This window comes from Poromitra crassiceps (assembly GCF_964638095.1).
Source record: "Poromitra crassiceps genome assembly, chromosome: 13".
NCBI classification, from domain to species: domain Eukaryota; kingdom Metazoa; phylum Chordata; class Actinopteri; order Beryciformes; family Melamphaidae; genus Poromitra; species Poromitra crassiceps.
The window spans coordinates 45,865,295-45,893,040 of record NC_139644.1 but is presented as its reverse complement, the minus strand read 5'-3'; the positions used below and the strand labels follow the sequence as shown (position 1 = coordinate 45,893,040).

General features: G+C 47.4%; 1 protein-coding gene across 1 annotated transcript in view; it reads right to left on the bottom strand.

Annotated features, from left to right (window-relative positions):
• mvp (major vault protein) overlaps positions 1-582 on the bottom strand; it is a 67,316-nt gene extending 66,734 nt beyond the window's left edge. Inside the window, exon 1 of the mRNA XM_083649136.1 lies at positions 455-582. The gene's annotated coding sequence lies outside the window, so the exon portion shown is untranslated. The remainder of the gene's footprint in view (positions 1-454) is intronic.
• Positions 583-27,746: the final 27,164 nt, after the last annotated feature.

Here is a 27,746-nt window from a genome sequence, read left to right as displayed (position 1 = left end):
GCCTATAGGCACATACCATGGAAGAAGACGACTTTTGACATTTTAAACTGACAATAGGTGATCTTTACGGTGTATCCGACGCACCTGCAAGCAGCACAAAGTTCAACTTGAGAATGTCTGCTTTGCTATTTTGACGAAAGATGACTGAGCAGTGTGCACAGGCGATCCACTTGTTAAAGATTAGATGCTGCTGAAACGAGTGCTGCTTCGTGTATTGGATGCATGCCGAATTGAAGACTGGGTGATAAACTCAGACTAATTCTTCAGATTAATTGTACCAGGCTGTTCCTCTGCGAACAGGGAAGTGGGCCCCGTACCAGGAAGCAGTAACATAACCTGTCAGGAGTTTTTGACTGGAGTTCGGCTCCCTCCCTCCCTAGTCTCTCTCGTTGCCCCTCGCTCTGTAACACAGCACGTCGTGTCGCTAGCAGCAGCGTGTGGTTCTGGTGCCTACCTGCCTCCTCCTGGTGCTGGCGACAGTCGGCAGCAGCTAGTACAGAGTTCACCTGTCAGACGACTTCACTTCGGACACGTTTTCCTCTTCTGACTGGGGTTTGTACAGCCCACTGGGACGAATGGGACTGGAGAGCTACTGGAGTGGGCGTGTCTCGATCATGTGGTTTCCCTAATATCACGTGGCCCCCAACGTCGACGTCAGCAAGCACTGCTTTTTTTCCTTTTTTTTTTCTTTTTTTTTTATGCTTTGAATAGACCCTTTTCACGGGGGGCATTTTGTGTCGAAAAGGCAGGGTAAAAATGTCTATGGTAAACACAGGTGCAAGCAAAACACTAATGAGGGTTTAGTCTAGGGAAAATAAAGTTTGACCTTAAACTAATTGCAACAGAATTTATTTTGACATTTTTATGTTCATATTGATGCTCGAAACACTGTAGTAAAAATCCCAGAAAATCCCATTAGTGGAAGTCATGGCATTCACATGGCACATGGCATTCCACATGGCATTTCTCACAATGTTAGCTACAACTTCGTATTTGTTAATCATACACATTTTGGGTGATACCCACTACCCTTGAGCATATTGAAGTGATTGCCATTGAAAAAAAAAGTTTGTTGTTTCATATTTCCAATTACAAATGTGTTCCGGTAATGAATTTATTCCCTCACAGTGTCTCTAAAAGTGTCTGGAAATACATAAAAAATGAGCACATCTATCTATCTAAGGGAGCTAGGGCTCTGTTTGTTTGTCTGTTTGTCTGTCTGTCCCACTGATGACATAATCAGTGATGTCATAAATCCACTCACTCACACATGTCTCAGTGATGATGTCATCAGTGATGTCATAAATTGTGACACACTCAGTGATGTAAGAGGCATTGTGATATCATCAGTCATGTCATAAGAGGGTGTGATGTCATCAGTGATGTCATAAAAGCAATGTGACATCATCAGTGATGTCATAAGAGCAAAATCAAGTCCCAGGGGCAGACACTGAAAGAAGTGGGAGTCTGGCTTCAGTCTTCAGCCATGGACAGCTGTATGTTGCCAGCTCCAGGACAGGTGATCCAGCATCTCTGAAGTATGCCATCAAGGAGCAACCAGGGCGAGGCCGCGTAGCGGCTGAGCTGCTTATGCGAGCTGCAGGGCCAGCTCGGCGAGCTGCAAGGCAGGCGAGCTCGCGTAGCGCGCAAGATGCCTAGTGGATTATAATTTCAATTTGAATGGTGAAATTAGATCCTACTTGATATCTTCTTGATACCTTTGAGTTTTGCTATGAGTTGTACCATGTTCATGAGAATCACCCACCTGTGGCATTCGCAATCCTCCCCTAGGACATGGATGAAAGGCCAGGGGTCTCTGATTTCCACATGTGGATATTGATGTGTCCAACTGCTGCTATGATGTCACAGCTATCAGAGGTACTGGTTTGGCTCTCTGGTGTAACTCCAGCTATAAGGCCCATACCATGGAATGTGTTGTGGCCATCAATGGTTCTGATGTTATGGTCAACATTATCAGCAATGTACTGAATGAAGTGGCCTTCAACATTGCCAGGGAGGTATGTTCCTTGAGGAGCAGCTGCACTTGACTCAACTTTTTCACCTCCTGATATGAGGAACAGAATTGAAGGTTAAGTGTTTTCACCAAAAATCTAGATCCAAATTGGTGATGCATCTGTCAGTCCTATCTGTAATGACGTGATGAGAACCCTTGCCCTTGCTGGCCGCATGGCCTGTCCTATTGCAGCTATGTTTAACTCACAGTTCTCGCCAGCAAACAGTTATTTGAGGAGAAGCTGAAGGGTTTCCATGTTTCCTTTGGCAGATGATATATTGAGGGATATGCATCTCTGGGAATCTTGATATATTTTATGTCAGTCTTTACCAGTCTGGCAGCGGTTTTCTGCATCAACATCATTATTGTCCTTCCTAGAAGCATGCACTCAAAATATTTGAGGCCTTCGGCTTCAATGTATTTGGTGATCAAATTATTTGATCACCACTTCAAGGTATTTTTTACATTTTCACAGTTAGGTCTCCAAGTGCAATTTGCTCATCATCATTCTGTTCTAAATAGATGTCTGCTCTTTTTCTTTGGACAACCATGTTCTTCATCAAAGGTCTGAGGTATTTGTTTTTTGGTACAGATAGCTGGCATCTGCAGCATGAAGATCTTGGGCAAATTAATCCTGAAGGTCTTCTTCCTCTGTGGTGTTTTATGGCAGTCGGCATCCTTTATGTTGCATTACCACCTCCTTCTGAATTTATCAATCCACTGAAAGTCTTCTTCTACTTTTTAATGGCTTTCTGGCAGTGATGCCTTGCGGTGGGTGGTCCTAAAAGGAAACATAATAGTCAAGCAGATAGGTGAGTAAATTGTGCTTTTGACGATAAAAGCATGAGCTTTGGCACACTGTTAGAGCATGGCCTAATGATGATTTTTGGCTATAGGGCCATCGCATAGGTGGCCATTTTCCAAGATGGCCACCAACAGTTGTTACTTTACAGTAACTCAGGTTCTAGACCACCTAGGAGCTTGATTCCGGTGGCTAATCCTACATTTTCAAGGATGAGGAATGGAGTGGTCCTCTTTACAACACACTAGCACCTACCTAACTACATGCATCTGGCATTCAGGGAACTAAATAATAGTAAAACCATCAACATTATGTAATATTGGTGGAGTTATACATGCTTTTGAAATATAACATGTACAATGCCGTACTTACCAATGTTTACAATGAAATGCAATGTTATTGGTTTTTTTACGTTATTTTATAACAATAAATAAGAGGTCACTCAGTTACATTGAATGGTGAAATGCAATGTTAGTTGTGAAAACAGTCCACCACAGTGGCAAAGTGCGGTACACTGAAATGCTGCCTTGACACATTTGCACTGTCCACTGCATCCTTTTTTGCATCCACAACGGAGGAGTCCGCGGCAGGCTTGGCTCGCTTCTGGTAGTGTGGTCCAGTGAACTTCCCATCCATCGGTTTCTTTCCTCTTCCACCCCCAGTCACCTGGTGATGGGAGTTCAGGGGCTGCAACCATCATCTGTCCCCAGCAGTGACCAGCTTGGTAGGCAGCCCTCTTTGTGTGCTGAATCTTGTGTTGGGGGGAGTCCATCAATTGTCTTGTGAAGAGCTGCTTGACTGATTCCTGGCTGCTGGTGAGGTCATACAGCAATACCACGAATCGCTCCAGAGGCTCCATCCAGTCGTCTATGGTGTCTGGGGTCAGGTGACAGGCAAGGCACAGAAGGCTCTAGTGACGTCATCAAAGGTCCTCCATGTATCCCACCCCATCTTCCTGCCCCTGCCACCAAAGAATGACACTGTGTTACATCCAGTAAAGGCATGGAACATTGGTAAGGCTATGCATCGATCTGGTCCGGATGCATGGGCCCTCGCCATTTCATGAGCTGCTAAATGCAGAAAACACTTCCCAGCTCCAAAGGCAACAGCTCAGGGATGTTGAGGCGTTGGGCTGCGGTCACTGCCAGTACTCGCACATCTGTGTCAACTGTGCATATTGACACCTTGCTATACCCTTCCTTCACACCATCTCCTAGGTGCAGTAGGATGTGGGTATCAGCCTCATGTGTGCATGGTGCAAGATCCGATATATCTCGGGCTGAGTACAGAGGACTTCAGCATGATGGGTGCTGATTATTTGTTTGTCAGTGTCAAGGGCTGTCAAACTAGTTGCCAGGAAGGAGAACAGCTCAGCCTTGTTGTCATTGATGCGCGGAAACTCTGGCCAGTTTCCGGGAATGGCACTGAATGGCTCAATGCGTCTTCGGACTCCCTACCCTCTCTTGCTGCATGTTTCAGCCTTCAGACTTTCAGGTATATATTCATCCCACACGGCATCTACTCTGCTGACATGCACCAGCTGAGACAGAATATATGGTGAGAACACTTGCTGCGCGTAATCGGAAAATGTCTTAGCAGCACCAGGTTGTAGCATGTTCATGAGAGCAGCCCCATCAAGGTTGATGACCTGTACTGTGAGGTTGGATGGATTCTCTTGTGAAGGAAGCAGGTTCTCCAAACAGCCCACCAAGGCTGACTTGGTACCAGTTCTCAGCTTGCCCATTTGTGACAATGCTGGTGGACATGCCTGGTGTTCATGCTGAAAGAACTCCTCTAGATTTCCATCATCACAATGGAACTGTGGACATGATGCAGCCCATTCAGTACACCAGTCTTTCAGGGACATCAGATTGTTTCCCTCCTCCAGGTCATTGCTCTACTCAGTGTAGGCCTTCAGCAGGAGTAGATATTGCTAGAAGTGCTCCCGTGATGGTTGCTGGGTCACCGGTTGCTGGGTCACTAGTCAACGGCTACAGTTTGCACATGATTGGTAGGCATGCTGTGCATGACGGTTGTTTTTTACAAATAATAATTTCGAATTTATTTTAAAATATATATGAAGTTATGTAGTTGCTAGCATGTTGTAAATAGTACCACTGCATTCCTCATCCTTAAAAATGTAGGACTAGCCACCGGAATCAGGGTCCTAGGTGGTCTAGAACCTGAGCTACTGGTAAAGTCACAACCAGGGGCGGCCATCTTGGAAAATGGCCACCTATGCGATGGCCCTATAGCCAAAGATCATCATAAGTGCATGCTCTAACAGTGTGCAAAAGCTCATGTTTTTATCGTCAAAGGCACAATTCCCTCATAGATTGCACATATCTGCTGGGCTATAAGTGGGCGGGTGGCGTGTGTGCTACGATTGTGATGTCATGTATCAGTGATGTCATCAGTGATGTCACTTGAGCAATTGTGATGTCATCAGTGATGTCACTTGAGTAATTGTGATGTCATCAGTGATGTAATAAATCCTTCTGTGGTGTTTTATGGCAGTTGGCATCCTTTATGTTGCATTACCGCCTGGCTGAGGCTTTATAAGTGGTTGGAGTATAAGTAGAGAGAAGAGCACAAGTGGTAGGCTACATCATCTCCAGAGTAAGTGTTTATTGTTTATTTATGTTTGTTTATTTGCACAAAGAAAATTAATAACAACAGATAGTACACGTATCTTAATAAGCTATTATTAAGCTATACCTATTAGTAAGCTATTAGCTAACTAGTAAGTGCTTATTAAGCTAGCCTACTTTGAATGGTAACAGACAATGACTGTCATTGGTAACAGACGATAAATGGGGGTCAACTTACCCATAACCTTCGGATATGGAGACTTAGCCTACCTGTCCACTCGTCTGCATGTTTGAGCTACAACTTGCGTTGTGCCTTGCTGAAATCAAATTGCCTCCAATGCGAGACTCGTGAATGACATGACTATGAAGTTATGGTTTGCGATGGCTGTCTGAGGGAACAAGATGTGCATGAAAACTCACCCTTTTCCACTAACTGTAACATTAGAACATATTAGCCACACTTACATTTTTTATGTTTTGTTTTGTTATGTTACAGTATGTTTGGTAGAGCTTTTCCCTAGCCCCACCCCTTTCCTGACCACACCCCCTCCCACCTCCCACATACACTCCCCCCGATACACCTGTCCATGTCCCCTACCCACCTCTCGAATCCAGACTCTCTACGACCTTCCTATCTCTAGCAACGGACTCTTTTCCCTAGCCCCGCCTCCTCCATTGAGCCGACCCAGATCGAATCCGCCCCAAAATGTAATGGGTTCTTCCTTGGCCCACGCTACACCCTTCCACCAAGTTTCATGAAAATCGTCCCAGTAGTTTTGCCGTAATCCTCCTGCTAACAGACAAACGGCACCGAAAACATCACCTCCTTTGTGGAGACAATGGCAATTTTGACAATGTTCCACTACTCGGATTTTCTGGGATTTTTAGTATGTTTAATTGGAAGGTTTCAAGAGCTGAATACAACAAAAATAATTTCTGTTGCAATTAATTTAAGGTTGGGTAATTTTTTCTTACAGATTCCATAGACTAGTTTCCAACTTCCAATCATGGAAGCGGTGTTGCTATGGTATGTCAGAGTGGAGAAAGCTCCTTTCCAGTTGGTGTTTTTGTCCTGGGGAGTGTAGGGCATGGTTGAGTGGGAGCCTCCGGGTGGTTCGCAGCAGGGCCGTAGTATTCTATAGGAAACTGTGGACGATTCCAAGGGCCCTTGACTGACAGGGGCCCTAATTCTTTTTTTCTTCTTTTTTTTTACACAGTGCACCTGAACGCAACATACAAGATACCCCCTGAATAAGTGTCCAAATGTTCATGTCATTCTGGCCAATACTCTACTTCTGTTATAACATTTCAGTCTGGAATATGGAATATCTTTCAATAATCTTTATGACTAAAAGGCTAAAAGTAATCTCATGTGTAAGAAATGACTGTTCTACATTGAAGTAAAACATTTTAATAATTAACTTGTTGGTTTTGGATTTATTTAGCTTCAAGAGTGCATTTTTGTTCGTGTGACCCTCATAGCAACTGCGCATGCGTCGATGTTGTGTTTGCCCGCCAGAAGCTCCGTTGCACTTTAACATTTTATCCAGTTTTAAGCTATAATCGTGCGTGTACCTTTTAGCTATTTTTTTGTGTACTATCAGAGTTTCACACCCGGCTTAACGTTTTTGTGATCGAACACCTGGATCGCATTATTCTGGACCTAAACAATCCTCCGCCTGGAGCTGCATCAGTGACTCAGCCCAGCTAGCTTCGGAAGCTAAGCTAACCCGTAGCTGGATCAGAGAGCTCAGCCCTTCACGGGCATATTCACATTAGTTGGAACTTGCTTTTGTTTGCCGTGTGTGGGGAACTCTCTGTTACAGAGCCCCAACCGGCCGGACTCTTCTAATCATCAAACAACAACCTGAGCTAAAGCTAGACTAAGCTAAGCTAGGCGAGTAGCCTAGAGGGCTAGCAGCACCTGGATACTCCCACTGGCCTGGTGGTTTGCCTGTAACCTAGATAGGCTAGTGGTGAGATTTATTATATCTATCTGTGTACAATCATGCCATACGATCCATCATCATGTATTAACTGTAGTCTTACCGTGATTGAACTGGTCAAAGATGTCTCCCGGTTGCAAGTGGAAATCACAGTGAAGAATCGGTCCATCAGGAAACTCACATCCACACTGCAGTCATTTAATTTAATCTCAACAAACGATGTTGACAGTTTGGGCATCGGGGATGACACCACTGTTCCGTGGCTTAGAGAATCCCTCCACACCAGCAATGTTTCGCATGGGGAGGATCTGTGGCGTAGGCTTGGTACCAAACCCAAGCAGCCAGTCTGCTCGACCCCCTCCACTGCAGCTGCTGCCGCTACCTGGGTCCCAGCTAGCCGTTGCCGTGATCGACCCCGAGGATTTCCTAGCCTCCAGCCCCCCTCATGGTCTCTTGAGCTTGATAATAGATTCAAACTCCTGGAGGATGAGATCGAAAACCCGCCTGATCCCCTATACTCCTCAGTACTTCCTCCGCTGAACGTGCCTCCCAGCCCGGGGGCGCCATTCAACATACGGAGCAGCGCCCAGTTTCCACCGCTGTCCGGGCTTTCGTCTCCGTCGTCTCCTCCGATGTCGTCTGCAGTGCCTGCTCGCCCTGCTTGGTCCCTGTCCGGCAGCGCCCAGCTTCCACCGCTGTCCGGGTCTTCGCCTCCCTCGTCTCCTCCGATGTACGCCGACTCGCCTGCAGTACCTGCTCGTCCTGCTTGGTCCCTGTCCGGCAGCGCCCAGCTTCCACCGCTGTCCGGGTCTTCGCCTCCTTCGTCTCCTCCGATGTACGCTGGTTCGTCTGCAGTACCTGCTCGTCCTGCTCGGTCCCGATGCGGCACCCGACTCCGGCTGCTGAAGGAGGCCGCCTCCAATCGCCCTGAGCAGACCAACAGGAGTATCCCAGCTCGCCCCCTCTCTTCTCCCGCTGTGGGTTCTGGTGCTGGTCCTCTCTCTCCGCCCGGCCCTGGTCCCCCTGGTCTTACGGGGATGTCACCGAACCCGCCTTGCTCGAGTGAAGTGGCCGCTATCGTTGGTTTGATCACTAATGTCGTGCATTTTACACCGGCCCTGGGGGGAGCTCGTGTCCCCCCCCTCTCACAGCCACTTCCTCCGCTATTACAAGTAATATCTCCTTCAATGTCCGCACCCCCTCCATCCACTCTTATTATTGGCGATTCAATTGTAAGGGGTTTTAAAAAGAAGTCTGTGGCCACGTTCTGTTTTCCAGGGGCCAAGGTAACAGATATCACGTCAGAAATCCCCAGCATCCTGGCTGACCACGCACTAGTCCAAGACGTTGTCATTCATGTTGGCTGCAACGACATCCCAAAAAAGGCATCCGAAAAGCTTAGAAGGGATTACACAGCTCTCCTGGACTTTCTCTCGGTCCACAACAAACGTGTGTTTGTTTCTGGCCCGCTCCCCCCTCGTAATCGCGGGGTGGAACGATTTAGCCGCACATTGGGTTTTCACACCTGGCTCGAATCAACTTGTGCAACTCGCAACATAGTTTTTATCGATAATTTTAACCTTTTCTGGAATCGCCCTGCTTTCTTCCGGCCTGATGGCATTCACCCCAATGCCTTGGGCTCACGCATTTTAACTGATAATTTGTTTTATAAGATCCACACCAGCCGAACATGACTAGCCACCTCCATGCGTCCACTTCCGGTCACTCCTGTCCCACACCTTAGAAACTCCCTCTCCACCAAGGATCACGTTAGTTCCCCCCCCCCGCTATCGTCAACTCCAGTCGCCTCCCCCATTGCATTGCAGACAACAACTTTGTCAGTCAGTCAGACACCCGATCATCGAACAGTAAGAAACATTCCCCTCATTCACATCTCCCGGGTGCGCCTCCGACGCCGCACTTCACATTCTGGCATTAACCACAACAACTTAATAACTGTTCCTACCAGAAATCCCCCTATTTTCCCCAGCAGCACACGGACAAAACTGGACGATCTGGCATCTACACAAGAGTTTCAGGTCGCTAATGGCCTGAAATTCATGCACCTAAATGTTAGGAGTTTACTCCCCAAACTGGACTTGGTAAATATTTTAATCAATGATGCCTCTCCTGACGTTTTAGTGATTTCTGAGTCATGGCTGTCCCGCAGAACTGAGGATTCTGATGTTGCTATTATTAATTTTAATTTGTTTCGTGTGGATAGGAGAGCCAAGGGAGGAGGAGTTATAGTCTATGTCAGAGAGCACTTAGTGACACATGTGTTGGCATCCTCCTCCATTCCCAAGTATTATGAGTGCATTGTTTTGGATGTTTGCACGGGAGGCGATTCACACATAACGGTCGCAGGTGTGTACCGCCCCCCCTCTGCCCCGAGCACGGCCATTGATGACCTCGGAAGGGTCTTCTCACAACATATTAACTCTGAATTCATTCTCCTTGGCGACTTGAACCAGGACTGGCTGACTGAGTCCTCCTTCAGTCTAAAACAGCTCTGTATTCAGTTAGATTTAACACAGCTCATTCAACACACAACAAGGCCGAATACAAAACACCCCTCCAGATCCACTTTGATAGACATAATTTTGACCAACAGACCACTCAAATATCCCCAAAGTGGGGTATTCGCTCAAGGCATCAGTGATCACTGCCCTATAGGATGTATCAGACAAATAAAAATTTGTAAATCTAAAAGTAACTATATAAGAAAACGTTACTTTAAGCACTTTGTAGAGCAGGGCTTTTTGCATGATCTTTATTACGCGGATCTAGAGAGGCTGTGTCTAATTCCTGATGCTGAATTAGCCTCAGCTCATTTTTCTTTTGTTTTCAACTTAGTAGCTGATAGGCACGCGCCGTATAAAAATCTAAGAGTGAAAAATCGCTCCAGTCCCTGGTTCACACAGTCTGTGAAATCTGCCCTACGTCTCAGGGACTCAGCCTGGTCCAATGCCAGATCTTCTGGTAATTTAGCAGACTGGTCCCACTTCAGGATGAGAAGAAATAAATGCACTGCCGTAATCAGAAAGGCCAAATCTGATTATTACTTAGCCTCACTCAATGATTCCCAGCAAAATTCAGCAAAATTTTGGAAAATAGTGAAATCTTTAAAACATGCACCTAGTTCCGCCCTTCCCCCTCAGATCACCGGCGAGCACGGTTCTATCACCGATAAACAGCAAATGTGTGACGCCTTCAATCGTCATTTCAGCTCTGCCGGGTTTGCATTTGAAAGGTCATTGGCCAATTCGACTTCCGCAACAACATTACCCCCTGTTCCACCCTCCTTGGATCCTTTGATTCCCCCTCTCTTCCGCGACCGATTCTCTCTCAGCCCGATTAGCATTAGTGAAGTTCAAAAGGCATTGTCTAAATTAAACGTTAAGAAATCAAAAGGAGAGGACGATATTGCCCCCTTCTTTCTTCGCCTTAGCGCACAACTGATCGCCTCTCCGATTGCGCATTTATTTAATTTAACATTTACTTCGGGCGAAATTCCTTCCATTTGGAAATTCGCTCAAATCATACCTTTATTTAAAGGTGGCGACCCGAGTATTCTTGACAATTACCGTCCAATCTCCAAATTATGTTGTCTTGCTAAAGTCCTGGAAGCTCTAGTAAACGAGCAGCTTCGAATATTCATGGACTCTTACAGTGTTCTTCAAACGCAGCAATCAGGTTTTAGACCAAAATATAGCACAATAACGGCTTCCTCTCTTGTAATAAACGACATACAAAACTGTCTTGATGCCCGCCAGCACTGCGCGGCTATCTTTATTGATCTGTCAAAGGCGTTTGACACGGTAGACCACAATATACTTCTGAGTAAACTGTCCTCCATTGGCTTAGACAAACAATCAGTCACATGGTTCTCCAATTACCTCACGGGGAGAAAACATTCCATAGTTACAGACAGTACGCGGTCTAACACTCTTCCTATTAATAAAGGGGTCCCTCAAGGTTCTATCTCAGGCCCAACCCTGTTCACGCTCTATATAAATAACATTCTCTTTCCTAGTGAGCTCTGTAATGTCCATTACTATGCAGACGATACGATCTTATATTGTGTCGGGGATACCCCCGCCCAGGCCGTCGCAAGCTTACAATCTGCCTTCAATGCTTTTCAAAATTCCCTGTTTAACCTCAAATTGGTTCTAAATTCCAAAAAGACAAAATGGATGCTTTTTTCCAGGTCCCCATCCATCATGGACAGCCTTAGCATAGTAACCCTACAAGGCGAAGCTATTGAAACTGTTGAATCCTATAAATACCTTGGTATCTGGGTGGATAGCAAACTATCCTTCAATGAGCATATTGAGCACCTTGTAAAAAAACTTAGGAGGAAAGTTGGATTCTTGTACAGAAATAAGTCATGTTTCTCTGCATCCTCTAGAAAACAATTGGTTCAATCTCTAATACTGTCTGTTTTTGACTATGGTGATATTGTGTATATGCATGCCTCATCTTCTGCCTTGAAGTCACTTGACGCCGTGTATCACAGCGCGCTGCGCTTCATAACTGGAGATACATTTCTTACTCACCACTGTGTTCTGTACGAAAAGGTGTGTTGGCCCTCTCTTTCAGTCAGAAGAGAACAGCACTGTCTTTTGTTTATTTATAAAGCCCTAATCGGTCAGCTTCCTCCATATCTGTGTTCACTTCTCACTCATGCAAGCAATCGCAACGGCACACGCTCACAGTCTTACATCAGGCTGCGTGTCCCGCGTGTGAGGACCGAGCAAGGAAAGACTGCTTTCTCGTACTATGCACCGGTCAAATGGAATTCACTGCAGGACATTATAAAATTGGATCAATTACTTCCTCTGGTCTCGTTCAAGGCACTCCTTCGCGACACCTTATGTGAGAGATGCACATGTTTTTAGCTAATTGTTCTATTGTCGACGGACTCTAGTTGCAATTTGCTCTGTTTTGATTTCTACTTGCTTTAAATTGACCTTGTTGTTTTGATTGTTCTTATCACTTGTCCTGTTTGTCTGAAACTTTTTGTATATGTACTTTTGTAGCAGGGCACTCTTGAAAATGATGGCTTGCTCTCAAGAGGCTTCCCTGGGTAAATAAAGGAAATCAAATCAAATCAAATCAAACACAGGCTTTGAGAATCACTCATATTCTGGTTTATTTCAAGAAAAACATTTTGGCTAGTGGAAATTCTAATTGGCTGGTAACTTCTAGCAGCCATATTGGCAGGTGGCCAAAAAAGCTAATTTCAAGCCTGCAGGGAGAGCAAGTGGTGACATAGGAGTGAATGAGAAAAGGATCAAATATTGGTGTTTAGACTGAATAATGACATCACAACTGTTAATTTAAAATGAGTTATTCCTCTAAACCTGACTTCAAATGCCCCAAATTTTTTCGCGCCAGCGCCGTTCAGCCCCCAACCCTCAGCGAAATCTGGCCCTCTGGTGGCGAGGACATTTTTTTGTGGTCCTCTCTATCATCAAAGTTCCTGGGTTACGGCATTACAATATTTGTTCCGCCCCCGGCAACAATCTGGGTTTCTCATGTGGCCCCCATGAAAAATAATTGCCCACCCCTGATCTAGCCTCTTAAATTAGTTCTCAAAGTGAACCAGATTCATGCATTTTAGTTTAAAATGTACACATTTTTCTTACAGGGGGCATGGCCCCCCGAACCCCGGCAACAATCTGGGTTTCTCATGTGGCCTCCCATGAAAAATAATTGCCCACCCCTGATCTAGCCTCTTAAATTGGTTCTCAAAGTGAACCAGATTCATGCATTTTAGTTTAAAATGTACACATTTTTCTTACAGGGGGTATGGCCCCCCGAACCCCCCAAGAGGGTCCAAGCAAGGTCTACCCACCACAATCTCTCCAAATCCTGTGGGAAACATACAGTTATTAGTATTTTCTTTGTTATTAAAATTATTATTATTATTGCCTGTTTGTGTTTTGCAATATGGATATTGTTTTTTATTTATAATTAAATTGAGCATTGGGCCTTTATAAGAATGTTTATTTGTATTATTTCAATTGTCACACTCATCGATACATATTTGAGGTTTGTTTATTAATTGGGAAAAGGACCACTGGAACAAACGCCGCGAACATGATCCGGCTACTTTTTCAATCTGACAGGCTACTCAAAAGTTTGGGGAACTCTCTGATTTAAAATGAGATATTCCTCTATAAATTGGGCTTCAAATGGCCAAAATTTTCCGACGCCGCCCTTCGAACGGCGGCATCCGTGGGCCCAGTGTGTTATCCTTTATGGGGCCTGAAATCCCTGGCTACGGCCCTGGTTTACAGTGTTGGGGGTAACTCAAAATATTACATGTAATAGACGATATTACTTTTAGCAGTATAGCTAACTCAGTAATATAACTTATTACCAATATGATTTTAGTAATATTATACCAGTTACTTTGTCAAGTAACACAAGTTAGGCAGCAGGCTAGTTACATAGCCTAAATAAAGATCCAATAATTTCCTAATCAAATTGTGTGTTTTTATGCAAATAACCACTATAGATGACAATAACAAAGGAAAATAATAACATTTAGAATTTTGGACGGTTTACACTGACTTCAAGACCCTTTTTTTGGGATGGTTCCGGGGCGGTGATGTCATTCTGCTGCTGCTGTTATTTTGGTGAAAGTAATGCAAAAAGTAGTGTAATAAGTAACAAGTTACTCTACAAAGACAGTAATATTGTAAAGTAACTTATTACTTTCAAATGAAAGTAACTAGTAATATATAGTGTATTACATTTTGAAAGTAACTTGCCCAACACTGGTGGTTCGACCTGGGATCTGACCAGGGAACAGCTATAACCTGCCTGTTGGAGAGAGGAGGCAGGGACCACCTATAACCTGCCTGTTGGAGAGAGGAGGCAGGGACCAGCTATAACCTGCCTGTTAGAGAGAGGAGGCAGGGACCACCTATAACCTGCCTGTTGGAGAGAGGAGGCAGGGACCACCTATAACCTGCCTGTTGGAGAGAGGAGGCAGGGACCAGCTATAACCTGCCTGTTAGAGAGAGGAGGCAGGGACCACCTATAACCTGCCTGCTGGAGAGAGGAGGCAGGGACCACCTATAACCTGCCTGCTGGAGAGAGGAGGCAGGGACCACCTATAACCTGCCTGTTGGAGAGAGGAGACAGGGATCCGCTATAACCTGCCTGTTGGAGAGAGGAGGCAGGGACCAGCTATAACCTGCCTGTTGGAGAGAGGAGGCAGGGACCACCTATAACCTGCCTGTTGGAGAGAGGAGGTGTTAGGGTTTTGTTTGTTGGACTCAAGGGCAGAGACAGACAGAGACAGAATATCAAGTTGTAACACAGTTTGTTTCAAGATTCAAGATTCAAGATTCAAGATTTTTATTGTCACTCCATGGTACAAGTACCACGTGTGAAATTCTTGTGCAGTGGACTCCGTTTACGACATAGTACAAATAGGCAACAGCAATAAGTAATAGGCAATAAGAAATAGGCATCAATAAGCAATAAGACAGCAATAAGGCAATAAGAAATAGGCATCTTATAAGCAATACAAGTCGACTTACAAGACAAGTCGGTGGCTTATACGACAGTGGCATATTCATTGCACATAGGTGCACATGTCATGTGCATACGTTAGACGTGTTCAGACATTCCAAATTCGACGTTTTATACATACATGTGCAAATAGCATGTACCTTATTAAACATACACTTAAATTTACAATTAAACGTTAGGCACCTTATTAAACATACACTTAAATTTACAATTAAACGTTAGGCATCCGTAATAGTAGCAGCTGCAGTACGGTACTGCGGTACGACTACTGCACTATTTGTGCATATTTAGGAGTCTCGTGGCCTGCGGGAAGAAACTGTTCCTCAAGCGATTTGTGCGTGTTTTTGGAACCCTGTATCTCCTCCCTGAGGGTAGCCGGGAGAACAGGCTGTTGTGGGGATGGTTTGTGTCTTTGATGATCTTCAGGGACCTCCTGAGGCACCGCTGGTTATACAGTTCGTGCAGTTCTGGCAACTCGTCTCCTGTTACGTGCTGGGCCGCGCGCCTCACCCTCCGTAGCGCCCTGCGGTCCATGGTGGTACAGTTCCCGTACCAGGCGGTGAAGCAGCCAGTCAGCAGGCTTTCAATGGTGCCTCTGTAGAAGTCCCTGAGGATTTCTTTCCTTAGCCCAAACTTCTTCAGGCGCCTGAGTCCGTGTATTCGCTGTTGGGCCTTTTTGACAACAGTGGCGGTGTGGCCGGCCCAGGTCAGGTCCTGGTGGATGTTGACTCCCAGGTACTTGAAGCTGTCCACCCTTTCCACCACTGTGCCGTTGATGGTGATTGGGGGGTGTGTGCCCCCCCCTCTCCTGTAGTCCACAATGATCTAGTTTATTTAAAGGTTATTGGTTCAGTCCGGATGGACGAGATACTTGAGATAGGTTGCAGGATGGTAGGCTAGAGTCCAGGTAGGTGAACGAGCAGGCATCCAGCAGTCCGGGCTGGCAGAGAGCAAGCAGGCTGAAGTCCAGGCGAGCAGAGAGCAGGTAGGCTGAAGTCCAGGCGAGCAGAGAGCAGGTAGGCTGAAGTCTAGGCAGAGGGCGAGCAGGCAGACAGACAGGGGAGGATTGGAGCAGGTATTCAGATTTAGGGCAGCAGAGGTTCCTCTCCATGCAGGTGAGAAGATAATCTGACAGTGTCTTGACGTCTGGGCAGGGTATATGAAGCCTGCTGATTGGTGATGCTTGGCAGCTGCGACAGCTGGAGATCAGCTCCACACACCTGGCTCCAACCCTGTAATCACAACAGAAAGGAGGGGGCGAGAGAGACTAGGAGGCAGAGGTTGAGGGCATGACAGTACCCCCCCCTCTACGGGCGCCACCTGGCGCACGCCTGGCTCCGTCAGGGTGCTGGCGACGGAAGTCCCGGATGAGCGTGGGGTCCAGTATGTTCCGCCGAGGGACCCAGCAGCGCTCCTCCGGACCATATCCCTCCCAGTCGACCAAATACTGGAATCCGCGGCCCCGGCGACGGACATCCAGGATACGCCTCACGGTGTAGACTGGACCACCCTCCACCATCCGAGGAGGAGGAGGGGCGGCTGTGGGAGGGACAAGAGCACTGGACTGCACCGGCTTTAACAGAGACACATGAAATGTGGGATGGATCCTTTTAAGGGAGGAAGGGAGCTTAAGCCGAACAGCACATGGGTTAATGATGGTTTCAATTTCATACGGCCCCACGTAGCGAGGTGCAAGCTTTCGTGAATCCACCTTGAGAGGCAGATCTCTCGAAAGCAGCCATACCTTCTGCCCTGGAGCGTAGGCTGGAGCTGGCACACGGCGACGGTCGGCCTGGACCCGTGACCTGGAGGCAGCTCGGACTCTTTTCCAGGTAGCGCGGCAGCGGCGCATCTGGGCCTGAACTGAAGGCACTGCAATCTCCTCCTCCTGGCCTGACAACAGAGGAGGTTGATAGCCCAAAGAACATTCAAACGGAGACATACCTGAGGAGGCGTTGGGAAGTGTATTGTGGGCGTACTCCACCCAGGGCAGCTGTGAGCTCCAAGAGGAGGGGTTCGCCGCGGTGATACAGCGAAGAGCTGCTTCCATCTCCTGGTTCGCTCGCTCAGTCTGTCCGTTGGTCTGAGGATGGTACCCCGAAGATAAGCTGACGGTGGCTCCCATGGCCGTGCAGAATGCCCTCCAGACCTGTGAGGTGAATTGAGGCCCCCTGTCGGAGACAATGTCTGCAGGCAGCCCATGTACCCGAAACACATGTTGCACTAATAGATCGGCTGTCTCCCTAGCGGAAGGCAGCTTGGGCAGGGCAATGAAGTGTACTGCCTTAGAAAAACGGTCTATGACAGTAAGAACTGTGGTGTTACCTCCAGATGGGGGAAGGCCAGTTACGAAGTCCACTGCTATGTGTGACCATGGCCGGCTGGGTACAGGCAGTGGACGGAGCAGGCCAGAGCTGGGCTTTGTGGAGGTCTTGCTGCTCGCGCAGACAGAGCAAGCTGCAACATATGACCGTGTATCCTGGTCCATGGTGGGCCACCAGAAACTCTGCCGGAGGAAGGCCATTGTCCGACGAACCCCCGGGTGACAGGTAAGGCGGGATGAGTGAGCCCATTGCAGAACCTGGGAGCGGACAGAATCAGGTACAAACAGATGGTTAGGAGGACCATTACCTGGGTTGGGCTGGGCCCTCTGGGCTTGGCGGACCTTAGATTCGATCTCCCAGGTAACGGCAGCGATGACACATGAGGATGGAAGAATGGGCTCTGGGTCCATGTTTGCCTCCTCCACCGCAAACTGGCGTGACAGCGCATCAGGCTTCACGTTCCTCGAACCGGGGCGGTAGGTGAGTGTGAAGTTAAACCTGCCAAAAAACAGAGCCCACCCTGCTTGGCGTGAGTTAAGCCGCTTCGCCTCCTTGATGTAGGTGAGGTTTTTGTGGTCTGTCCACACGACGAATGGATGCTCGGCCCCCTCTAGCCAGTGTCGCCACTCCTCCAGCGCCACCTTCACAGCCAAAAGCTCTCTATTGCCGACGTTGTAGTTTCTTTCTGCGGGGGAAAGTTTATAGGACAGAAAGGCACATGGATGCAATTTGTCATCAGCCAGTGTGCGCTGAGAGAGGATTGCACCTACCCCCACATTAGAAGCGTCCACCTCCACAATGAACTGCCGGGTCCGGTCTGCCTGGATGAGCACTGGAGCGGAGACAAACCTGCGCTTGAGCTCCCCAAAGGCGGTCTCCGCCTCCGGTGTCCATCGAAACGAGATGGAGGTGGAAGTGAGTGCAGTCAGGGGGGCTGCTATGGTGCTGTAATTACGGACAAATCTTCGATAGAAGTTGGCAAATCCTAGAAACATTTGTAACTGTTTGCGGTTAGTAGGCACAGGCCAATCCAGAACTGCTGTCACTTTCGCCGGCTCCATCTCCATTTTTCCCGGGGAGATGACGAAACCCAGGAAGTGCACCGTGGAAGCATGAAATTCACACTTTTCTGCCTTAGCAAACAGCCTGTTTTCTAGGAGACGCTGCAGCACTGCCCGCACATGTTTCTGGTGTTCCTGGAGAGACTGGGAGTAAATCAGAATGTCATCAAGGTAAACAAATGCAAAATGACCAATCATGTCCCTGAGTACATCGTTGACGAGTGCCTGGAAGACTGCGGGCGCATTAGTGAGGCCGAAAGGCATCACCAGGTACTCAAAATGGCCCAGGTGAGTGTTGAAAGCAGTCTTCCATTCATCTCCATCTTTGATGCGCACCAGGTGGTACGCGTTCCTGAGGTCCAGTTTTGAGAATACTGTGGCGTCATGAAGGGGCACAAAAGCAGAGTCAATCAGAGGCAGGCAGTACTTGTTTTTAACTGTGATGTCATTTAGTTTTTTATAGTCAATACATGGTCTCAAAGACCCATCCTTCTTGCCCACGAAGAAGGCACCTGCACCCACCGGAGAGGATGAAGGTCGGATGATCCCCGCTGCCAAGGAGTCCTGGATGTATTTCCCCATGGCTTGCTGTTCCGGCAGAGAGAGGTTGTAGAGCCTGCTAGAGGGTAGAGGAGCTCCGGGCAAAAGCTTTACCTCACAATCGTATGGTCTGTGCGGAGGGAGTGTTAATGCCTGTTGTTTACTGAATGCAGGAGCGAGGTCATGATATTCTTTTGGAACCGATGACAGATCTGGAGGTTCTGGTACTGGTAGCGGTTCAGAGGAAGGTGTCTGGGCGGAACGGAGGCAGTTGGCATGGCAGAAGGAGCTCCATGACCCCACCGTGCCGGTGGTCCAGTTGATCTGGGGGTTATGGAGTTTCAACCAGGGAAATCCCAACACTAGAGGAACATTGGGAGAATGAATGACGTGAAATTGAATTTTTTCTTGATGATTCCCAAACATGTGAAGGGACAGGGGAATGGTTTTTCTGTCCACTTGGGCCAGCAGTACCCCATTAAGGGCTGTAGTATTTAGTGGGACATCGAGGGGCTCAGTCTCGATGCCCCACTGCTGGCACGTACCATTATGAATGAAATTCTCATCGGCTCCAGAGTCTATGAGTGCAGAGAGTGTAATGGTTTGCTGGCACCACACGATGGCGGCATCGAGCTGTGGACGGATAGGGAGAGAGGCAGTGGTTGCTCGACTCGACAATATCTCTCTAACTATTGCCGAGCCGGCCCTTTTGCTGGACGGACGGGGCAATCCGAAATACGATGGCTGGGGTTTCCACAGTAGAAACAGGCCTGTGTGGCAGCCCGACGACGAGCCCTTTCCTCCGGGGACAGACGGACCCGGTCGAGTTGCATGGGTTCTGGTTCGGGAAAATTTGGAGTATCGGGACGTGATGAGAACAGAGAGACGGGGGTGTCAGTACGCCACAGGGCGATTTGATCCGCAATCTTAATGGCCAGACTAATGGCGGCGTCTAAGGAATTTATTTCCCCCCGTAGTGCTATTTCCCTTCCAATCTCTCTATTCAGACCACTCTGAAATGCTGCAATGAGGGCCACATTATCCCACCCTGACTCAACAGCCAAACTGTGGAACTGGCTGATAAACTCACGGACTGGGAGTCTTCCTTGGCGAAGAGTCAACAGACGCTGCCCCGCCTGTTGCCCTCGTATTGGATGGTCGTACACTCGTTTGAGCTCGACAGCAAAACCCGCAAAGGACTGGGTGAGCGGAGAGCCCTGTTCAAAGAGAGCATTGAAAAAGTTAAGCGGGGGTCCCTCCAGTAGGTTAACCAGGTATGCAATTTTGGCCGCTTCCGTAAAGAAGCGGAGGGGCTGAGCGTTGAACGACAATTGACACTGTGTGAGAAATTGCCGACAGCTGTGTGGATCACCTGAGTATTTTGCTGGAGGTGGGATGTGAGGCTCCGGAGCTGTGGTAGCAGGCAGCGCTGGCTGGTCGGGCTGAAGCAGAGCGGCAACTGGAGCTGGTGTCAGGCGCTCGGTGAGGCCCGTGATGGTCACACCGAGCCTCTGCATTTCTGTAGTCATGGTCCGCAGACGCTCCTCCTGGCCTCCTAGCCATTGGCCCTGCTGAGCAAGCGCTTGTCTCATTGCTTCTGCCTCTGCCGAGTCCATTTTGGTCAGATTATCCTGTTAGGGTTTTGTTTGTTGGACTCAAGGGCAGAGACAGACAGAGACAGAATATCAAGTTGTAACACAGTTTGTTTATTTAAAGGTTATTGGTTCAGTCCGGATGGACGAGATACTCAGGTTGCAGGATGGTAGGCTAGAGTTCAGGTAGGTGAACGAGCAGGCATCCAGCAGTCCGGGCTGGCAGAGAGCAAGCAGGCTGAAGTCCAGGCGAGCAGAGAGCAGGTAGGCTGAATTCCAGGCGAGCAGAGAGCAGGTAGGCTGAAGTCTAGGCAGAGGGCGAGCAGGCAGACAGACAGGGGAGGATTGGAGCAGGTATTCAGATTTAGGGCAGCAGAGGTTCCTCTCCATGCAGGTGAGAAGATAATCTGACAGTGTCTTGACGTCTGGGCAGGGTATATGAAGCCTGCTGATTGGTGATGCTTGGCAGCTGCGATAGCTGGAGATCAGCTCCACACACCTGGCTCCAACCCTGTAATCACAACAGAAAGGAGGGGGCGAGAGAGACTAGGAGGCAGAGGTTGAGGGCATGACAGGAGGCAGGGACCAGCTATAACCTGTCTGTTGGAGAGAGGAGGCAGGGACCAGCTATAACCTGTCTGTTAGAGAGAGGAGGCAGGGACCAGCTATAACCTGCCTGTTGGAGAGAGGAGACAGGGACCAGCTATAACCTGCCTGTTAGAGAGGGACCAGCTATAACCTGCCTGCTGGAGAGAGGAGGCAGGGAGGTCACCCTGGCCTAGCAACCCTGTTTAAAGCTCTGGTGGTTAGAGTTCTCAATGTCAGCCCGAGCCCGATGCGACCCGACCCGACCCGACCCGATAATTTATGCTAATTGGTCGGGCCGGCTCGGGCTTGAACTTACCGGGTCGGGTTTGAATTTTCAGGCCCATTGAAAACTCTAATGGTGGTGAACACAGGTTTTTGAGGTCATCCTTGCTTGTGCCATCCTGCACAATGTAACACATTGTGGGAAATACCATGGAGGAGGTCTGTGGTACGTGTTTTAGTCGTAAAGGACACTTGAACGATCACATGATAGGCCACACAGGAGAGAAGCCATTTAAATGCTCAGTCTGTGCTAAATGTGTTGGTGATAAACAAACCCTGAAGAGACACATGATACTCCACACAGCAGAGGTCACTTAATATTGGGCTGGACAATATTTCAATATTATCATTGTCTATCAATGGAAACATATTGTCAGACCATTGATCAAGTGATTTTCATAACAATTCTGTTCTAAATGAATGATAAAATGTAAATCATTAGTGTCTCAAAATGAGATGAAACAAATGATATATTTGAAAAGTACATGTTTGTATCATCAGGGCCGTAGCCAGGGTTCCGAAATAGGGGAGGTCCAGCAAGGGGAGGCGGATTCGGTGGCTAAATTTGAGTTTTTTTTTCCCCTTTTTTAGCCATATTTAGAGTAATATATCATTTTAAATCAACATTAGGATTATACTGTTGTGATGTCATTATTCAGTATATTCTCTTTCATGTCACCACCTGCTCAGCTCTCCTGTCAACATAATTGTAACTAACAAACACAAACTGTTTTAGCCAAATTCATATCAAAATGACACCTACAAACACAGGTACACAACCCAAGCCGTACACAACACACAAAGTCATCATCGATAATAAAAAAAAACATACAGAGGGACATTTATTTATTCCTGATAGGAACGATTGAAAAATAAAATAAAATATATTATGTTGTTTTTAACTTTACATCACCTCTTTTTTTACTTATTGGGTCATGAAACTGAAACCATGCATATAGCCACCTGCATACCTGACTTCGGGAGCTTGGCAATTGGCATCATGCATGATTAGCCAGTAGCATCCCAACGTGTCACACAGGTAACATTACTTAAGAGACAGACTAGACACTTACTTTCTTGGTTGTTGCTAAAAAATCTGTCAGTGTCACTCACTGTCTGTCGTTCACTCGCTCACTGTCTCGCAGCTGGCTCACCTTCAATTATCTTGCCAGGCAGACAGAGAGTCATCACTCACCACCATGCTGCTGCTCTCTCAGAATCAAGTTACCGCGGACGCGGCGTCAGATGACTTCCTGCCTGACCTGCCTTTCGTTTCAAAATAAAAGAGATCCCGTGTTTTTCATGCTTTTCCATGCAGATTGTTTTATTTTTTTCTCTGAAATATTAGGGGAGGTCCGGACCTCCCCGTCCTCATAGCTAGCTACGGCCATGTGTATCATATTATCCCTGCATTTCAATTGTTCACTTGAGATGAACATCAGTATTGTGATATGTTGCTATTGAAAGTTGCATCAGGCATCCATGCCTCATGAAGCGCCTTGAGATTTAGGAGAAGTGGAGGCTGTTCATGATGGTTGGAAGATGAAGATCATCAGTTTACATGAAAGAAACTTTCAAAATCTAACATCAGTCAAGACATTCACTGATAAAAGAGCAAAGTTCTGACTCTACCAAATGGCTCATCTGTCAGAAAAGGTTTGCTGTACTTTTTTGTATCTTTTTCATGACTTAGTTGTCCACATTTAAATACAATGAGAAATGGACAATTGATTTTGCGTTTCAAATTTAATTCCTGTCTGGTTTAATTTAGCGTACTCATTCAATGTGAATCTACACTGTAATTGTACTTGCGGTTGGGGAGTTATTAGTTGATAGTGCTCTTCCCAGACCAGGCCCGGCGCCACGAGGGGGCCTAAGGGGGCTTAGCCCCCTCAGTTCAATTTTCGGCCCCCTCACTTGGAAAAAAAAATAATTAAAGAATAGTTAATCTATAAAGGCCAGGTAGGCAATGTTTGTACCTGACATGTTTAGGCTGCTGTTTCTGCAGTCTTCATCAAATTTGATCAGTTTAAGTTGATGTAGGCTACCCCCTGTAAGCATAGCTCTGTTGTTTCAGAATTGGCAGGGAAGCTCTATTTGCTGTGCTTTGCTGTCACAAGGTGTCAGAGATGTAGCTATTTATTAAATTTGAACCTCACTGCATGTTGTAGTGATCATGACGTGATTAAAACAGACACACACACACACACACACACACACACACACACACACACACACACACACACACAGAGAGAGAGAGAAATCAGCTGCACCCAAGCACACAGCATGCCATGAGCAGAAAGATGGAGACAACGCATCTGATCACTTTATTGCTTTAATTTAATGAACCTGGCACTGACTGGCTATTATTTTGTTTATTTTTTTGTCGATTTTTGCAGCAATTGTTTATTCTATGACTTCTCATATAGACATATATGTTCAGAGTGCTCCAGACAGGTCCCGCATTTCACGTTATGCAAAGCTCAGCTCTGTTAATGCCTTAATCTGCTGCTGTGAAATAAATGTTTTATTTGATTTTGAATAGTAGTCTTTCTTGTGTTGTTATTGTGCTTTTCAGAGGTTATTATGGTTAAAAAGTCCAGAAATAGGCATAGCGGGTATATAACCTATGTATTACGATATAAAAATATTAAAAAAAAAAAAAAAAAAAAAAATCAGCCCCCTCGCCAGTTATAACAGCCCCCTCAGTCATTTCATCCTGGCGCCGGCCCTGTCCCAGACTCTTGTATTACATGCTTTTTCTTAAAGCAGGTGTTGAATGTGTCACGTTTGAGCTCCTGCACACTGCAATTTGCCTGTTGGGCTGGACAGTGCAGCCTCCAACGTGCATCACTCACTCACTCACTCACTCACTCACTCACTCACTCACTCACTCACTCACTCACTCACTCACTCACTCACTCACTCAAAAACCCTGTTGCAAACACATTTCTTTCCCCTAGGATGGGGAAGGTTGGGTTTAGGCCAAGGAACCTATAGTAATTAGCTACAGTTACTAGTTACTTGTCTTAAACATTATTTTTAAGCTGCAGTAGGCAATATTATTAGTGGCCGGGCCAGCGAAGCGGCAGGGCCACTTATTGTATTTGCCTGTATTATTATTATTATTCTTCTCCCGGGAAGTTCGACTTCCCATGTGTAAGGCTGTGTGACTGGTTGTCAAGGTTACCGCGGGCGCGCTCATGACGTTATAAGGACGCGCCGAGCTCAGGGCGCTTGATTTGACTCTAGTGCTGTCAGCTAGGCTGCAAGACGCCGATTGCCTTGCGGCATGAGGTGATAGATGCTTTCCTCGGGGGATCGCCGAGCTGAGGCTACATTGTAAACGGTATGTGTGTGTGCGTGAGTGTGTGGTGAAGTGTGTGGACGCCGGATGGTGTGCTAACGCTACATTTTGTATTGTAAAGGTGTCCGGGGCTGCTGGGGCCTGTGTAAAGCCAAGCGAGCGCCAATGCCGGTATGTGTTTTTAGAGTGTTTGTATTCGGTGTATGTCATTCTTGTATATTTCTTATGTATCGGGTGGTTTATTGATTGTACTGTTCTTGTTGGTGTTTTAAAGGAGAAGTTGGACAGGAGTGTTGGAAGCCAGGCCTGTGTCACTGTTTTTACTTGCCACTATTGAATTGCTCTAAGAATGTATTTGTAAACTGAATTGCTTTGAGATGTATTTGTAAACTGACTCGCCATACAAAGAGAAGGCGCAGATATGCGTTAAAATGATAATATGAATACAACTGCCTATTGAGGAATCTGTTTCAGACATCATTTAGGGGAGGGGGATTTGACCTGCGACCACATTACATTTGGCGCTGTGAGCAGTTTCTTTTTTGGCGAGTAAGTGAAGTAGTGGCGGGTGTGGGTCAGAGACAGTGGCACAGGTGAAGACATCACATCGGCCAGATCAGCGTGGGACACTCGGCGGCTTCAATTGGTCCTAACGCTACACACAATGCCTACGAAGGAAGAGCTGGAGATGGAGCTTCGGGGATTAAAGGAGAGGTTGGTGAAGGAAAAGGCAGACATGGACGATTTGCGCTCACGGAACGAACATTTAACTGCGCAACTGCACGAAACAAGAAAGCCAGGTGAAGCGAGTGAATCCGGTTTACTGGCTGATGATAGTTCTGCTGCACCACCCTCCACCCCCTCTGTACGTTCTCCACCTTCTGTGGAGATTATTTATTTACCTAAGGAGAGAAAAGCTGCCATGTTTTCTGGTCAGGCTGCGGGTTCATTAACTTTTTATGACTGGGTTGACGAGCTTGAGAATTCAGTTTGTTTTCATAGGTATGTGGGTAAAGAAAAGGCTGCCTATATTTATGATCATTTAGAAGGGGAGGCTCAACAGGAGATAAAACATTCAGCCGTTGAAGTGAGGAGAAACCCTGAAGTGATGTTGAAAGTACTTGAGGAGGCTTATGGCACCCCGTCTTCTTTGGTGAAGGCTCAAAAACGTTTTTTTGACAGGAAGCAGAGGGATGGGGAGGGGTTAAGAGAATATTCTCATGCATTACTGTCCCTGGCTGCGGAAGTGGGCCGCTGTAAGGGGGGTGATAGGCTATGTGGGGAGGAGTCAATTAAACACCAGTTTGCTGAGAATGTGAAGGATGTTACACTGCGGAGAGAGCTAAAGAAACTGTTGAGGCAGGATCCGGGTATTAAGCTAAAGAAATTGTGTGGGGAGGCTATATTGTTGGCGGACGATGATGTGAGGAGGAGAACTTCAACTGCATATGCCTGTGAAGCGGCCGCGGAGTGTTCTGCTGTGGATGCTTCCGCTCGGCCCGATCCTATATTATTGGAACTGAGGGAGGCTATGAGGAGACAGAATGATAAAATGGAGGCTCTAGCTAAAGAGGTGGCACACATCCAGGTTCAGGTGGGCGGGCGGTCCCGGGCCCCAAGGCAGGAGCCCAGATATGACCCAGAGGGTAGGCCTATTTGTTTCCGATGCCAAGGCATACATAGCGAGGATGTGTGGGCGGGCACCAGGGCGAGCAGGTGGGGCCAGTGGTATGGATGCAGCTGTAGGGGAAAGTGCACATGGGGAGCAGGGAAACTTTATCCCTTCGTAGTGGGGAGCCAAGCTACGGATGGGGGGCAAGCAGGCTCAGGGGAGACATCTGGTGGCCAGGAGGAGGTAGTGGAAGCGCTGGTGGGACCTGTTCCAGTAGTACAAGCTGTGGTGGGGGGGGTCCCGGTGGCCTGTCTGTGGGATACGGGGTCTAATGTGTCAGTGTTGACGGAGAGTTTTTTTCAGCAACATTTTTCAAACATGGGGGATGATGCTTTGAAAGAATGTGGGTGGCTCAGTCTGAAAGGGGCTATTGGGACACCGTTACCATATGTTGGGTACTTGCGGCTGGACGTGCAGATAGCCAGGGGTGGTGTACCCTCAGTGTGGGCTGCTAATTGTGAAAGACTCCCTTGATGAAGTAACACAGGAAAAGAGGAAAATGGTGCCTGGTATAATGGGGATGAATATAATAAAGAAATGCAAGGATTGTTCATCATGTCCTGTGGGTTTTTCCAGTAGTCCACCTCCCTCAGCCACTATTGAGGGTTTTGTTAAAGTGTTGGCCTCATCGCCTGTGGTGGTGCCTGCTGGGTCTATGTGCCTTATTTTAGCCTCAGGGTTTCATAATAACAACCCCACAGGTCAGGCTGTGGTAGTGGAGGCTTTGGGGGTGGATGAGGGGTTGCTGCCTGGTACAGCATATGTGTGGATGCAGGGAGGAGAGTTAATGGTCCCTGTCATTAATGTTGGCCATACAGATGTGTGCTTAGATCCACGCACTCGTCTGGCACGCATAACTGTGGTGGATGTGGTGGCCGGGGGGGTTAATTCAGTGGCCTTCCAGGAGATGGAGCCACAGGTACTGGAGGTTTTGGTTAATATGCAGGAGGCCACAGTGAGAGAGCCATTAGTAGGGGTGCCCAAGTTTCCATTCAACTTTAGTTCCCCTCTGTTGAATGAGCAGCAGTCAGCCCAAGTAAGGGAGCTGCTGGATGAAAATGCAGATGTATTCGCCAGAAATGATCATGATTTGGGCTGCACTGAGACTATTCAGCATGATATCCCCCTGTTGGATAACACCCCAGTGAAGCAGCATTATCGGAGGCTTCCTCCAAGTCAGTATAAGGAGGTTAAAAGCCCACATAATGCAGCTGCTGCAGCAGGGGGTTATTAGGGAGAGCTCCAGCCTGTACTCCTCGCCTTTGGTGATCGTGCGCAAGAAGGATGGGGCGCTGAGGATGTGTGTGGACTATTGGCAGCTCAACGCGAGGACCCGGAAGGATGCATACACCCTGCCGCGAATCGAGGAGTCGCTGGATGCGTTGGGGGGTGCTCAGTGGTTTTCCACGCTCGACCTGGCAAGTGGTTACAACCAGGTGGGGGTAGTAGAGGGGGACCGCCAGAAGACAGCGTTCT